This window comes from Rhagoletis zephyria, unplaced genomic scaffold (assembly GCF_001687245.7).
Source record: "Rhagoletis zephyria isolate East Lansing unplaced genomic scaffold, Rhagoletis_zephyria_1.1 Rzeph_scaffold_00025, whole genome shotgun sequence".
Taxonomy (NCBI): Eukaryota; Metazoa; Arthropoda; class Insecta; order Diptera; family Tephritidae; genus Rhagoletis; species Rhagoletis zephyria.
In genome coordinates, this window is record NW_016157109.1 from 656,185 (window position 1) to 672,012 (window position 15,828).

At 34.6% G+C, this 15,828-nt stretch overlaps 2 protein-coding genes across 14 annotated transcripts in view; one reads left to right on the forward strand and one right to left on the reverse strand.

The window, feature by feature from the left end:
- Window positions 1-15,828, reverse strand: part of LOC108363256 (uncharacterized) — a 175,805-nt gene that overhangs the window by 86,928 nt on the left and 73,049 nt on the right. The gene's annotated exons all lie outside the window — the stretch shown is intronic.
- Prosap (SH3 and multiple ankyrin repeat domains prosap) overlaps window positions 7,426-15,828 on the forward strand; it is a 76,480-nt gene continuing 68,077 nt past the window's right edge. For 8 of the 13 annotated variants that reach the window (XM_017616193.1, XM_017616224.1, XM_017616207.1 and 5 more), the window contains exons 1-2: window positions 7,426-7,617; window positions 8,824-10,220. The gene's annotated coding sequence lies outside the window, so the exon portion shown is untranslated. The remainder of the gene's footprint in view (window positions 7,618-8,823; window positions 10,221-15,828) is intronic. The other 5 variants (XM_017616157.1, XM_017616164.1, XM_017616180.1 and 2 more) reach the window with 5 other exon arrangements.

The following is a 15,828-nucleotide window of genomic DNA, read 5'->3' on the forward strand; positions in this document are numbered from 1 at the left end:
GATTTTATCATAAAATTAAGTAGTGTGGTGAAGCGAATAACTTCAGTCAAACAGGAACCCTAATGTGACAAAAATGGCGAAGATGAGTGACTAAATATAAATCTCCTTTTGTAATAAATACGTGTCGTCAAATTGATCGAGTTCCGTATTCCCCCGCCTCTGTTTAGGATAAGGACGATAATCGGCCGTATTATGGTTGTCGATGTCGATGTTTTTTTTTTTCATCAAAAAATAGTTCTCGTAAGTTCAACTCCAGCTACACAGACCGCAGTATTTTTGCGAGGAACACCTTTCACCGGAAATCGAACCTGAACCTTTTGAATTAAAAGCCAACTAGCCTAGTCACTAGAAAAGACTATTTTTAAGATCAGTATACTATGTAGCTTAAAAGTTACACTTTATGTTCCTTTCTTTAGAATTGTCATGACACTTTTGGTTTTATTACTATACTTAGTGATTAAGTTGTGTTGTGTAAAGTGGTCAAATTTTGATTGCGTTTTCCCCGATTTAATTTAAATTTTGAATTAATCCTATTTATTATTAAAGGTGCGTTATGTTTATGCGAACAATGAATTTAGGTGGAAGTTGCCTCAAAGAATCACAAAAGGAAGGAACAGCTAATTTGGAAGATCACACTAATACACATGTAAGTACAGGTAGATATGCATGTAATTTTTTTTATTTACTATTTTCAACGTTGTTTTTGGGTGCTAAAGGCACCTCGGGAATGCAAGAAAACATTAGACGCCGCAACGTAGCAGTAATTGCAGTTGAAGAGTTTATATAAACACCTGCATGTACATAGATATGTACATATGTATGTATGCATATACAAATCTTATCAAGGAAGTCGGGTATTTTCGCAAGATGTTTTGATTGGCCCACAATAATGTAGGTAAATTTGGCAACACAAAAAGAAATGTCTGAATTAACACACATACATACACATATGTACAAAGGTAGGTATGTGCACATGTATGTACAAACGTACGTCATTAATTTAGCAATAATTACGAAGCAGACGAATATTTAAAATACCACTGCTGATGCATCTGCGTATATTCTGTGAAAAAAGCCCAAACACAAACACAAATCGCTGAAATGTGTTAACATTTAGAGGGAGTGTGGCTGGGTGGCTGTGGTGGCTGTGGTGGCTTGCCTAAATCAACTCCAAATAGCCGCAATGAAAATTCGATAAACAAGAAATGCAATAATAACAAAAAATTTTATTTTTATATTTCCAGAAAAATTTACTTTCGTTTGCCTTTATGCTGTGACTACAGGTAATGCTAGAGCAAAGTAAGTTTAAATATCGTCCCGCTGACGCCAGAAACATGAATGTGTAACAATGAAAATGTTGGGAAACCAAGTTTGAAAGTTTTTTTAATGAGACTTAACTCTACACACGCATGGTATTCCGAGTTTCGGTATAACATAGAACATCTAAAGGTTAATCAAGTCAACCCAATAACTCAAAACTGGTAAATTTGCACATTCATGCTTCTGGCATGAGGGGACGATATATGTGCATAGATAAATACATAAATATATTGCGGATGTGGATGACCAAAAGCTAACATTATACAGTTATACGTTCATTACACAGTTATACGTTGTACCAAAAAATTGAAAATATACGGCACGCAGCTGTTTTCAACAGCGCATATTTTAAATCTGGTACTTGTTGTCGGAATTCAAGCAATGGCAAAGCTTTATGTTGCATTGCCAGTGCCTTATCTTCTTTAAATTCCAAAAACTCCCAACAACTTCTTCGCTTTTCTTAAAAAGTAGTATTTCGGATATTGTAATTCATCCTCAATTATGTTAAATTAACTTAAATTTTTTTACTTTTATTATAAAATGCATAACCGATACGGTCTCTGCGGAATGCTAAAATGTCTCTTCCCTGTTTATATTTTCGCCATTGTATCTACAGCTTAAATTTTTTTTAATTTCACTAAATTCATGTTAGAATCGTTTCATCAAAATAATAAAAAAAAAATAAATAAAATAAAATTATGAAAACCTTAAAAAAAGTTTGACAAGAATGATGGCAGAAATATAGCGAGAGTTGACAGAATAAAACATAAGGATGCTGGCTATGTTTGTGGGTCCCCCATATTCAATGTTCTTTGTAAAAACGAAAGTGCTGCCACGTTTGTATGAAAAATTGTTTTTGGGTCAGAGTACAGGAAGACTCTTATTAAATTAATAAAGAAAACACTAAAAAAAATATGAACACTTATACGTCCCGATTTTAAAAAAATTTTCAGCGGGAGAATTTTCTCAAAATCGGTACTGTCCCGCCAAAATCGGTCATCGTAACTATACTGCTTTGTGCTCGGTCCAAACAACACGCTGATGAAATGCTTACACGTTTTTCCAAAACATATAAAGTTTGAGTTATATTTCTTAGAGCATATTTTAGCATATTTTGCAATAAAAGCATATTTCAGCATATTTTGCAGTAAATGCATAAATATTTTCGTATACTTTGCGCTGCCTTATTACGTTAAGAACCAATAACAAAAATTTCTGAAATAATAACAATATAAATATACATAAATATATAAATATCAAAGTGCACGTCCACATCGTGTTTATGTAAAGTTTTTTATGTGTGAGAAAGGTAATCTGGGCTACCGCTGATTCCATCGTAGTCCGAATTTTCGTAAGATCTACGAAAACGCAGAACAGCTACGAACGAAGCATACACTTTAAATGCATACGTTCGTAGCAATTGGGATTCAGTGATCGCATTTTCGTAGATTTTACGAAAATTCGGTCTACGACGGAATCAGCGATAGCCCAGAATACTATTTATATGTATCGCTCTTGACAGATGAGTTGTCCCGCCACTGACCAACCATGACGTGCCATTATACTTTCGTTTGGCAAGTAATTAGCAAGGATTTCATCAAACGCAAGTAAATATGTTTGGTTATGGAAGTCTTTATTATTACTAGTATTAGGTTACGCAGCGAGATACAAGCCGTGGTTCGGTTACAGGCTACGTGTTACTACTACAAGTACTAGTGCATTTTTCGGAGTGGGTCTTTTTGTCAGCTGTTACTTGATTTATACTCAGTTTGGTTTGCCATTTTATAATGAACAGACTTACTCCGGAACAACGTTTGAAAACGTGCAAATTTATTACCAAAATAATGGTTCGATTCGCGCGACGCCTCGCGTTCTGCGTCCAATATTCGGTCGACATAATCGCCCAGCAGAGTCGGTAATTCGAGCAACCATGAGATGCCGTACAGTGCGCACCGAAGACGCCATTGCTGCTGCGGAGCAAAGTACCGAAGAAGACCCGAATGAGCCCATCCGCCATCGCGCGCAACAATTTGGAGCTGTGCCCATCCACTTTATGGAAGATTTTGCGGAAGGATCTTGGTTTGCGGGCTTACAAAATCTAACTCATGCAAGAATTGAAGCCGAACGACCATAAAGCGCGTCACACGTTCGGTGAAAGGGCCCAATACAAGATGGCCACCGATCCCGATCTTCACAAGAAAATTTTGTTCAGCGATGAAGTTCACATTTGGAGTAATGATAATCCACAAGCCATTGTTGAGACGTCGTTAAATCATCAAAAATTCACTGTTTGGTGTGCTCTATGGCCAGAGTAAATCATTGGTCCATATTTCTTCAAAAATGAAGCCGGCGATAATGTTACAGTCAATGGGGAACGCTATATGACTTTTTCGTGCTTGAATTAGAGGATGTTGATGTGGGCGACCGTTGGTTTCAACAAGACGGCGCTACATGCCATACAGCCAACGAAATAATCAATTTGTTAAAGGAAACTTTTGGTGAGCGCATTATCTCGCGTCGTGGGCCTGTGGCTTGGCCTCCAAGATCGTGCGATTTAACACCGCTGGACTATTTTTTGTGGCGTTATGTGAGGTCGCTAGTCTACACAGATAAGCCCCAGACGATTGACGCCTTGGAAGAGAATATTCGGCGCGTTCTTGCTGACATACGGCCACAATTGCTGCAAAAAGCGCTCGAAAATTGGGCCTCTCGGCTGGAATTTATTCGAGCCAGCCGCAGCGGTCACTTGCTTGAAATCATTTTTAGAACATAATGGCATACCCTTATCTTTAAAATAAAGCTTAATTCTTGGCCATAACAGTAAACTATATGCGTTTTATTTCCTCTTGAAAACCACATGTATAAAAAAAAACACCCTGTAGAAGTAGAATTTACAACCTACTAGTTAACACAATTTATTATTTTTTTTCGTTTAAATTGGAAATCAAAGCAAGCTCTACTCACACCAAAGAAAAAAGGTAGAAGAGCCAAAAATGCCAACCAACAAAATCCACATAAGACATTCGATTATTGAGTTCTATTGCCTCATTCATCAATAAGCTTTGTGCGCAAAGCATGGATTCGCCTCTCTTGGTGATATAATGGCTCTCACAAATATTGAACCTCATTTCTTCGCATGCATTCTATAAACAAAGGTTTGAGGCTTATACGGCTTGCAAAATTGGTGGGTTTTACGGATATTTGCCAACATTTCAATGATTTGAACGTAAAGCTTCAAGGCTCTAATAAGACTGTTATAATTATGATGCATGGATCTTATTCGCAGGTTTTAGGCTAAACTGAAAGTTATTGTTAAAGATATTGAGGCATATTCATAGTCAAAATAAAGTCGACTCTAAATTTAGTAGCAGCTTTTTTGGCAGATATTACATTGATAATTATGTATGTCAAAAAGCTGCAACTAACTTTACTACCGTCTTTATTTTGACTATGAATATGCCCCATTGCTTCCTAAAATTACAAATGTTTGCCAAACTTACCAAAAGTAAAATCATATTTGGATTTAGATGAAAAATCAGACGAATCAACATTCACTGAAGGGTTTTGTTTGGTAATAAATTCTCTCATCGACGAATTTTCATCGACGTTTTCTGAATTCAAGGAGTTATCGGAAACAATAAAATTTATTATGTATCCTGATGTGACTTCATTTGATAAACTGAACTTGTTTAAATTTGATTGTTTGGAAATCGAAGATTTTGAAATGCAGCTGATTGAGATCCAGTGTAATTCAATATGGACTTAAAACTTAGTAGAAACAAGGTAAAGTTAGAATCAATCGAATTAGAAAGACCCATATGAGCAAAAATGCTAATACTAAAATTTTGGAAACTTTAAATTCAATTCCAGACATATTAGCAGTCTGCAGAAGCTGGTGCTTACAAACAAGGTACACAGAGACATTTAAGAGACGCTTAATTCGTTTTTGATTTTTATTTATTTTTTCACGATTTAAGTGACAACTTATGTCTCCAAGAAAGGTGATAAGTCATGACTTCTTTTTGGCACGCCATGGCTACATTGAATATTTCTTTGGAAATATTGGCACGTGTATGTATAAAGGTTCGCCGGCCCTATACTAGGGCAAAGTTACCTAGCGGGAATCAATTGTCGCCTCCTAGGACAACTTCATGTTAAATGCGACAGCAGAAAGCATGGGTGGTAGATTTGCGGGGTACCGGTATACTCCCGAACTCCCGACTAGTACTTTCCGCTGCAGGAAACATATCGTTACCTTAATATAGAAAGGCCCTATGGAATAAATTAATTGAGGAAGACCTGCGTGCCAAATGAACTTTTCTTTCAAAGCTTACACTGCTGGCAAATGTAAATAGTAATAAAATTTTAAAAACTAAATAATACAACTAAAGTAAAATCTGTGGAAAATTAATTAAAATTAATTGATGTGTCAAAAATCAACAGGATTGAAACTTTGGTGGAAATGAGTAAAATTTTATGAATTTTTACACAAATCTTAAAATCTGGTTTTATATATACATATGAATGTATGTAAATACGTAGCCAGTTGGCAAAATTAGAAAATAAGAGGCCTTCTGGGAGCCGCCCTTATTTCGGATCTTTTGAGGCGATAGGCCTTCTGTACTCGATTCTTTATTCCTGTTCATTTCGTACGGAATGGCCAGGGTTTCCGTGCCTTCTTATTCAGCTTCCCTTAGAAGGGAACAATTTACATGAAAAAATAATGAAAGAGTTTGAATTTCACTTTGCAGTAGACATACACCGATGCGATTGCTGCAATTCGTTATTTTATTTGACTTTGGTTGCCTTAGAAACACACCTTCACGTCTGCCTTCGAATGTCGGGGCTATCGCTGCTCCCCATTTTGCCGACTGGTTATGTAAGTATGTAAGTACATATACAAAAATCAATAAACATTAAATAAACAGATGTTTGATCTGAAAGAGTCCAACCTTACTTTAGTTGGAGGCACACTCAAAACCTGAAATGCGCCGAACTCTTGAAAAACCTGGTGTGGAGTTCTACTCCAAATCAAACTGGTATTAAACTGGTTCGGAAGTAGAAATTTTTACTACAAGGTGTGCAAACATACAAATGTTTAAGTACGCATGTGTATATGAAATATGTGTAAGCTCCTAAATACGCTATACTTCATAAAAGCGACGCCATCAGAGCATACTAATTTCAAACCGGGATCTTGTTACAAGCTGAGAAATAACCACTGCCCACACGGCATACATTCCAATGGCTGTTAAGAGACAACTGAAAAAGTATAGGAAATAACTGTGGAACATTCTAGAATTGAAACAACTATGTAAGAAATTGATAAACAAAACCTGAGAATAGAAAAGATAATAAGTAATGGAAAACCCCAGGAAAAGAATGGGAAAGCAACAACACCCACCTGCGATAAGACAATTCAGCAAAAATTCGGTGAGAATCAGAAGACTTCAATGGAAAATGAAGACTCACTTTATGTAAGTAAATACATCGACAGGGAAGAGACAACCATACATATGAATGTACACATGTATAAAACTCGATTTGAACTATAGATACAGGTTACAGTTCGTATAACGCTTCAAAGACTCAAACAAGGCTTTTGAGGTGCCATAACATAAAGTGTTTAAGAAATATGTACCTGTGCATGTATTACATATGGGCATACAATACATACATATGTGTATGTTGGTGTATCATAGACTTCCAATTGCTTGAAAGAAGTTAGCTTTCTTCGCTATTTACATATAAAACACACTGTCACTGTCCGCTCTTTTATCATTCTTTGGAAACTGTTCCCTAAGAGAACACTTAGACAACAACCACCCGTACAAACAGTTCAAATTGATAGTTCCCACTATTTGAGCCAAACAGCTCCATTCAGCACATATTTGTTATGAACTTGTGTTCTCTAGATTACTCATTGCTGCTCACTGAACAATTTTGAATTGTATGGAATTGGGGACTCCATTGTGCTATCAACTCTTACACACTCGCTCTTTCTCGCGACTGCACATGCCACCTTCGTGTAGTTTACACTTGTAAGCAAATACCTGCTTTTGGAGTTCATGGGATATGATTTGAATGTTTCGATTTTAGTTCGTTTTCAGATATCGTTGTAGCTGGTTTTGTACCGGACGTTAAGACCATTTCCGTTCTTGTATATGGGAATAATAGATTTATGTGGGAGAGATAAATGCTGCTTTGAAATGTTCGCTTCGTTTGAAATTAATTTCCTGCAAAAAGGCAGCAGCAGAATCATCAAAAAATCAACGTAATTATCTAAACAATAAAATGGTAATGATAAAGTTAAAAACTTGAATCTGTGTACAAGCCGTGAATGAAAAAATCGTATGTACATATATACTGAGTATGTATGTATGTATGTATAATATTTATGTACCTATGCATATATATATTTGGATATATGTAATGAGGCATAAAAGTAGTACATACTCGCTTAAGTTCAAAATAATTATCAAATATTGCAAATCAAATCAGCAAATCACTATAACTACAAAATAGTGACCAGAGTAGCACAACGGCGAAAGCAACAACAACCACATAGAGAAAAGTAAGAACCGGTTTTCAACCACACATAAAAATTCCCCTGATGGTCAGATTCCGTCAGTAAGGCACAACAGCAACAATACAAATAACTGCCGGAGCGGTGGAAAGGCAGCAACGGCAATAACGATAAATCCTGAACAGCAAAACGACAGCAGCAAACAACTGGACAACATCGTATCGCAGTTAATACACGTACATAAGTACGTACATACGTAATGCAAAAAATTGGTGCCAAAACAACAAACCTGGCAATTGCAGCAGCATGGAAAAGAAGAGAAGAATAAAAAAATCGACAAAGGCATATGGCTGTGCCAATAGCTAGCAGCAAAAGTATGCGCTCTCGTCAGAAGCAAATCTGATGTGCTGGACCAGGCAAAGCCGTTGTAGCTGTCGCTGTCGCTGTAGATCTAGTTGTGACTGCAGAAGACTGCAGAGTCGCAGTCCAATCAATTGGCTAAGCCCAGCAATAGCGAGCTATTCAACCAACACATATGTATCAAGCAAAGAAGGCAAATACAGCATATTTATTATGGCATAACTCGGCTGTTCTAAATGTGTATTGGCCAAAGTGCTTGTTGTAATTTTAAATTGCTGCTGCTACTTGCTACTGTTTTGTTGTTTTAGGAATTGTTGCTATTTGGATATGTTGTCAAACGTTCTTTTCGACCAAAATTGAACCATAGGTGGCTTATAGCCATTCGATAATTGCAGCAAGACATATCTCGCATGACCCAAATGAGCGCAATCCGCTCCGTAATAGCCAACAACATTTTATTCATACATACATACATACATACATACATATTTACATACATACATACATACATATGTATGTATGAATATCGCAGTTTTCGTTTAAAGACTAAAGCGGAAAGTCCTGCTTTAGTAATGTACATTTAATCTTAATATGATATTCTTTCTCATTTTTTACAGAATTTCACTTTGGCATCAAAATTCTTCGAGGGCCGCCCATCGAAAATAACACCATATGTATGTATGCATGTTCGTTGATTCTGATGAATCTATAGCACCAAAAACCTCAACAACGAATGATATTATACAGAGAGTAACTAAAAAGTAATCATATACAAATTACCATAAAGGAATCATGCAAAAGTAAAAGAGAATAGTGATAACAGTGTTAGTGCTAGTGCACGCTCGTGTCTCCTTCCGACAACGAAGCATAAGTTCGTCTGTATGTAAATATGTATGTACATATGAATGGATGTAAAGAAAGTAACCCGTTGAAAAAGAAAATTTCTAAATCCAGTGTGGAAGCTTTAACCGATAAATGTGAGGGAATCAAAAAATTCCAAACGAAGTAACGCTGTGCTTGAAACAAGGCGAATACTTGTACCAACTGCCAATAGCTAAAGGCAAACCGGATCGGACCGGACCGGATATGTGTGAAGTGTAAACAGAGAATTGCGACAAAATAATGCTAACGCCTTTTTATACAACATATGTACATATTTCAGTTTAAATTATTTTTCGAAAGTGAGAAATAAGTGTGCTGTTGTGATTTAGAAAATGTGTGCAAAAATGTCTAGTGAAGAAGGTTTGTATGTATGTACATATGTATGTATGTATGTGTTGAAACCGACTAACAGTTAAAATCAACGAAATTCATTACATAGCAGACGCGTAAATGAAATAACACTAAGAACGGAATAAGATCAATAAGCACAGAAAAAATGTCCTTTTATACATAGTTCCCAAAGCTAAGAGTGTCGGTGTACACATAGTGATAGTGGTAGAGAGAGCTTTATCGCAAAAGTTTCTCGGTTTCACATAAAACGAGCTCGCATTCCAGATTTTCTTTACCTTTCAAATCGTTCTCCTTTACTGATTCCTTTATTTCATTTTCCGCCCACGAAGGGTGGCTTCGTATGCTCTCCTAACACTTTAACCCGCGAGAAATAATATACATATGTACATATAGACATATACTTATACAAGTGGTTGTGCGTGTGCGTTAGCAGCACCCGAAAAAGAATCGAAATGCAAAATATCTACGTAAAGCATTCAAGGAACGTAATAGAACTCAACGAACTTCTTCACTAACCTTTCCGGTGCCTTTAGTACACCGCTGCAACCATATTTCGTCTACATAATATGTACATAACATCAGTAGTGATTCTCTTTCGCAGAAGCCAGATAGGCGAAGATAAATTCGCGCAGTAAACGAATATGGTGGAAAACTAAATACATACATTCACAGCAAAAGCTAACAGTATACAAACACTCGAAAGTATAAAGGAATACCAACAAAATAATAGAACATTAAGGTGCTCTCAGTACATTGGAATGATGCAGTTGTGTCTGAAAAGGTCAGTAATGTTTTTCTATCTGCGTCTACAGCATTAGAACATAAAATATCTACTCCCTTAAGTATGTATGTAAATATACATATGTATGTATTTATATGGCTATATGGCAGTGCTACAAAAAAGCATAAAGTAGAAATACCTGGGAAGTTATATATATTTTCTGGTAGGTCTTTTCGATTAAAACCAGAATCGAAATATGAAATTTGCCTAACATCCCTAAAATCTTGATTTACCGCTAAAACCGGGTTTTCGTACTTTTGCGCACTTATAAGCCTGTGACTTAGTTCATTATGAACCGAGTTTCGGTTTATTCTCGGGTTTAAAAAGAAGAAACTTTGGCCTTTCGAACAATATATATGTGAATAAAGAAACGTTAAGAGATCTGTGTGTATTTACCCAGCAAACACATTTTTTTTTTTACTTTTTTCACCTTTTTCAACTTTTGCATACAATTGTCTATATCTATTATATTGAACGGTAAATCAAGATTTTGGGGGTGTTTGGCAAATTTCATATTCCAATCCTTTTTTACTTGAAAAGACCTACGAGAAAATATACATAACTTCCCAGGTTTAGTGTCGCACAGTGTAACACAACAAAAGTTTAACCATTTTTAAATTTGTCCAAACTGCATACGCAAGGCAAATAAAAAATTATATATACACGCATCTAAAGGCTGCCAATTCCATAATATGTAATTCCACCTTTATTTATTGTTTCTGTATATTGATACCTGAGAGGAAGATCGACCTACATATCTCGGCAGCCAGTTCGAAAACGCCCTATCTCAGAAAAGTTTTCAGGAACGCCCTATTTCAGAATTTTGTTGAAGAACGCCCTATTTCAGCTGCCGATTCAAAAGCGCCCCATCTCAGCACATTTTCAATGTATTTTCAGCTGAGATAGGGCGTTTTTGAACCGAATTCTCAGATAGGGCGTTTTTCAATCAAATTCTGAGATAGTACCTTACCCCCGTCTTCTAATTTACACAATAAATGCCATTTTGATAAATTTGTATGTACATACAATATGTATTTATACAGTGATTTTCATATTTATGCCCGTTCAGAATATTGAATTCTCTAGAATATTTAGTAAGTAAATGGTTTATAAAAATACAGCTCACTATCTAACGAAAACCATATAAGTACAAATTTCAATCTTTGCAGAAAATTTAGAAAGCAACAAAATTTTACAACAACAACAAACTTTTTACTAAGAAAGTGCCACTTATAATATAATTTGCGTTAATTTTTGATAATTGGTTTTGCGAATGGTGCTATTTTCTTCAATACAAAAAAAAAAAAAGGAAAATGCGTGACACCGTCAGGAAAAAAATTATCAAAAATCAATGCGATTTATTAGCCAATTGAAACTTGTTTTTTATTCAGCTAAAATTGAATGGGCTATAAACTGCATGCTTAGATTTTTTTCCAGACAATTTTAGTGTTCTTAGATTCTGAACTGCATTTTTATAAAAAAAATAAATAAATTTAAACAAACAAACGAATAATATCCGAAACTGGTCAAAATATCGTGAGCCTATCATTTTTCACATGACTATACGTAGTATTTATGCAACTGTAACGGTGGCTTATCTAAATTTGTAGATAGTAATAGGTACTTATTAATAAAAACTGACTTTCAGTAAGCAAAATGTATACTGTTCAAGTTTAAGTGTTTAGTTAAGAGTTTTCAAATATGTAGCAATGTTATCTTACGAGAAAAAGAGGAATCTTAATGAAGATCTGTGCCCGTTTACGACACGGACCTCTGGAAATTCATTTCACAAAACGTATGTAGATAGTCATGTTTTGACCAGATATCCTGAAAATCAGTTAAGACATGACTGGGTTATTATAGTTTCGAAGAAACTTGCATTAAAAATCTTATCTTTTGAAAAAGTTGATTGTTTTTTTGAAAATACTCGAAGATCTCTAAATTGTACATTCATCTAGCATAAACGGTATATGGTACGTGAGAAAACAGTAATTTTTAAGGTGGATATAGTCCAACCTTTCACAATATCCGCTCAAGAGCTTTATTAGTCGTAGTCTAAAACGCAATAACCACTCAAAATTGTTGCCGTTTCATGGTGAAGGGCATTTAATATCACGATTTTAAAATAAAGCTTTCTTAACCCAATCAGTACAAAAATTCAACCACTGACTCTAAAAATATTAAAATACGTAGTTCGAATTGCTCATTTCAAAAATCAGATCCAAAATGGCGACCAACTTAAAAAAAATGATTGGATTTGTTTGAAACTCTTAACCGCCATTTTGAATTTTGAAAATCTGACATCAGATTCGTAATCAGCAACCCCAGAAACCCACTGGAAGCGTGTTTTAACCCTTGACAATGTTTAAAACGTTCAGTATCAACGTTTTAATTTTAGAACTTTTTTTTTATTTCATCGCCATATTGGATCCGCCATTTTGAATTTAAAAAAATTGTCTTCAGATTCGTAATCGGCGACCACAAAAACTCTCGAGTGCCGGGTTTCGAACAAATCCAATAATTTTTTTTTTAATGGACCGCCATTTTGGATGCGCCATTTTGAATTTCGAAAAAATTACTTCAGATACCTAATTAGCAACCCCAGAGACCCCCTGGTAACAAGTTCCAACCCATGACAATGCGTAAATCGTTCAGTATCAACGTTTTAATTTTACTAGTCTCTTTTCGAGAGGATATTTTCGGGCACTAGGCCCATTCTAACTGCGCAAAACAGGTATGTAATTAAGGGAATGTTCCCCAATAATACCAGATAATTATATATAAAAAAACAAATTTTTAACTGCATTTTAACATGTCAAGAAAATAAAAAAATTGAGAACATTAGCGTTTTTATAAAAAACCGACCAGCGCGACCTCTAAAAAACTTTTTTTTTTTTAATAAAAAAACACGTTTCTCATTTTTTATCACAAATAACAATAATATGAGGTAGCGTTTATGAATTTCCAAAAAAAAAGTTTTTTGAATATGTATGTATGTATGTACTTACTCCGTTCAAAAACCAAAATTCCATATTTTATAGGTCGGTGTATAGTTTAATGAAAACATTTAAATGCTGCGGTATTTACGTGAGTGATTAATAAAAACATATAAGAGACTTGATATTTAATACTAGAATACGCCTGATTTGTCTTCATTTTCCACATTTATGTTTATTATACTTTTTATGCGGTCGAATAATAACAAATGTCAGTATGAATTAAAAAAAAAACACGTACAAACATACGTATATATGTATGTATCTACATAATGCAAGTTTCTGCTCAAAAACATTTTCGTTGTCAAGGAAGAGTTTTGAAAAAAAAAATTCAATGCCAGCGGTGACTATTTTCAAGGTGATTTCGTGCTCAATTGTGTCGAACCGAAGATAGTACTGCTCGTGGATGTGGAGGAAGCTACATTGAAGGCCTCTGTCTGATTTTTAATTTCCCACTTTTGCTAATGGAACTAAACTTATTTGTAAATGAAAATAAAGTTATGCATTCTTATTTATTGAAAATTGCTGTTTCTTTCCGAGCACAGCACTACTTTGAAATTTTTGTCAAGCGCCATAATAAGAAATTAAAGCAGGTATTTTATTAAGTACATATGTATGTATGTACTGAGATGGCGTGTTGTTACCTTTATATGGATGTGAAAAATTGTACATATGTATGTAGCTTGGCGCGTCATAAATGCATATGTATGTACACTTATGGTCAAAATAATACGACCAAAATTCAGAATGATATTGTTTGCAACTTATGTTTATTTATTTATTTTTTAATATAGTTCCATCCATAACAGAAACCACACAAATAGAAATTGCAAAACTTATACAAAATTTTATCAAATTTCAAGAAATTGTAAAATTTCATACTCTTTAGAAAATGTTCAAGTTTAGTACATATCATATAATAAAGTGCAAGTTTCAATTCGTTAAAAATTTGTTGAGCATTTTTTGTCGAGGTTGTTTCCCATTTTCTTCGATACAAAAACAAATGTTGATGTCTAAATGAATGAGCTACAAAATGCATGCTTGCACATTTTCAAAAAATAAATAAACAGTTTGAAATTTTGATGACCATTTCTTTAAATTTGATTAATGTTTTGTGAACTTTGTGTAAAGATGGATTTCCACTTTTTATATCAGAATCTCATTTTTGTGAAAAGTGCAGGTATTGAATATAAGATATGTATGTATGTAACATGTAAAAATAAATAAATAAACATAAGTTGCAAACAATATCTATTATTTTGACCGTAAGTGTATGTAGGTAAGTGTCCACATTCAAATTGTTTGGACAAGTATACAATTGTATGTTGGTTCTTTATAAGTATGTATGTATGTGTGTACATTAGTGTAGTTCTTAATTATCGATCTAGCTTTTTCAAGCATTTGTAATTATCCTTTGGGAGATACCTGAAAATGTACCTTAAATGTGTACCCTTAAATATTGTCATTCGGCTAGTAAATTACATTCCTCCTCATAAGTTTTTGTTTGAATAAAATTCAATGACAGTGGTATCTGCCCCATGAACGTACATATCGTCGCTGCGCCAACAAAAACAGTTATGTGATTTTTTTGTAAATTTTGTTTATTGTATATTTTATTAACACTATCTATTGCCCACATTAATGCATTTACCGTTCTCTTATATATCTTTTGGTTTAGAAGTGACCAAACACAGCTATGTGACCTCAGTACTAGAAATCAAGGAATGAAACCGAAACCCAAACCGAAACCGTAACCGTTTAAAACCGTTTCGTTTTTCAAAACCGAAACCGAAACCGTAACCGTTATCTTAACCTGAAAAGGAACGATACCGAAACCATTTCAATCACAAGTTTCAATCGGTTTCCAGAAATTTACAAAAATAATAAATCAAAAATTTCTTTGAAATAAATGATTTATTTAACCAAAATCAGCAATATTTTGCTAAAATTCTTGTTAAGTAGTAAATAAGTATGTCAAGGTAACTTTTCGCAAAAAGCTACTAAAATGGTGCCTAATAAATTAAATCTCCGATCTGGCATCGGTTATTTGGAAGAAGTCATTTTGATTTTCATTTTCACGTGTATAGTTGTAAAGGACACAGAAATGAAGGGGTTTCATTATTATGTAGTAAATATATGACGAAAATAACAATTATATTTTAGTTTTCATACACCTTTAGTTTTACAGCAAAAAGGAAACATTTAAGTGAATCTGGTGATGACGTTGTTGCTGTGTATCTGTGTAGTTTTCAGCGAAAACTGGTTTTCGTTTGACAGATTTTATATGGACGAAAACACAAGTTTTAGGTCGAAAACCAGTTTTAGCAACGAAAACATGTTTCCGATGTCGGTCAGAACATGGTATAAGACAAAAACAAGAACAACGTGAATCAGCTGTTTCTCGACTTGTGGGCACGAAATGTGGTTTTTGCGTTCCCGTACTTCTGGACTTTGTTCCATTTTTGAAAAAAAAAAATGTTTCTCTTATTCTCTAATTACCAAATCCGGTCCGGATTGTTAGGGAAAGAACCTAGTGTTGATATTATCAGTGAACTGTAATTTTCAATTTTCTTTCCTCAACGTTTAAGACATTGTGATTTAAATAATATCAA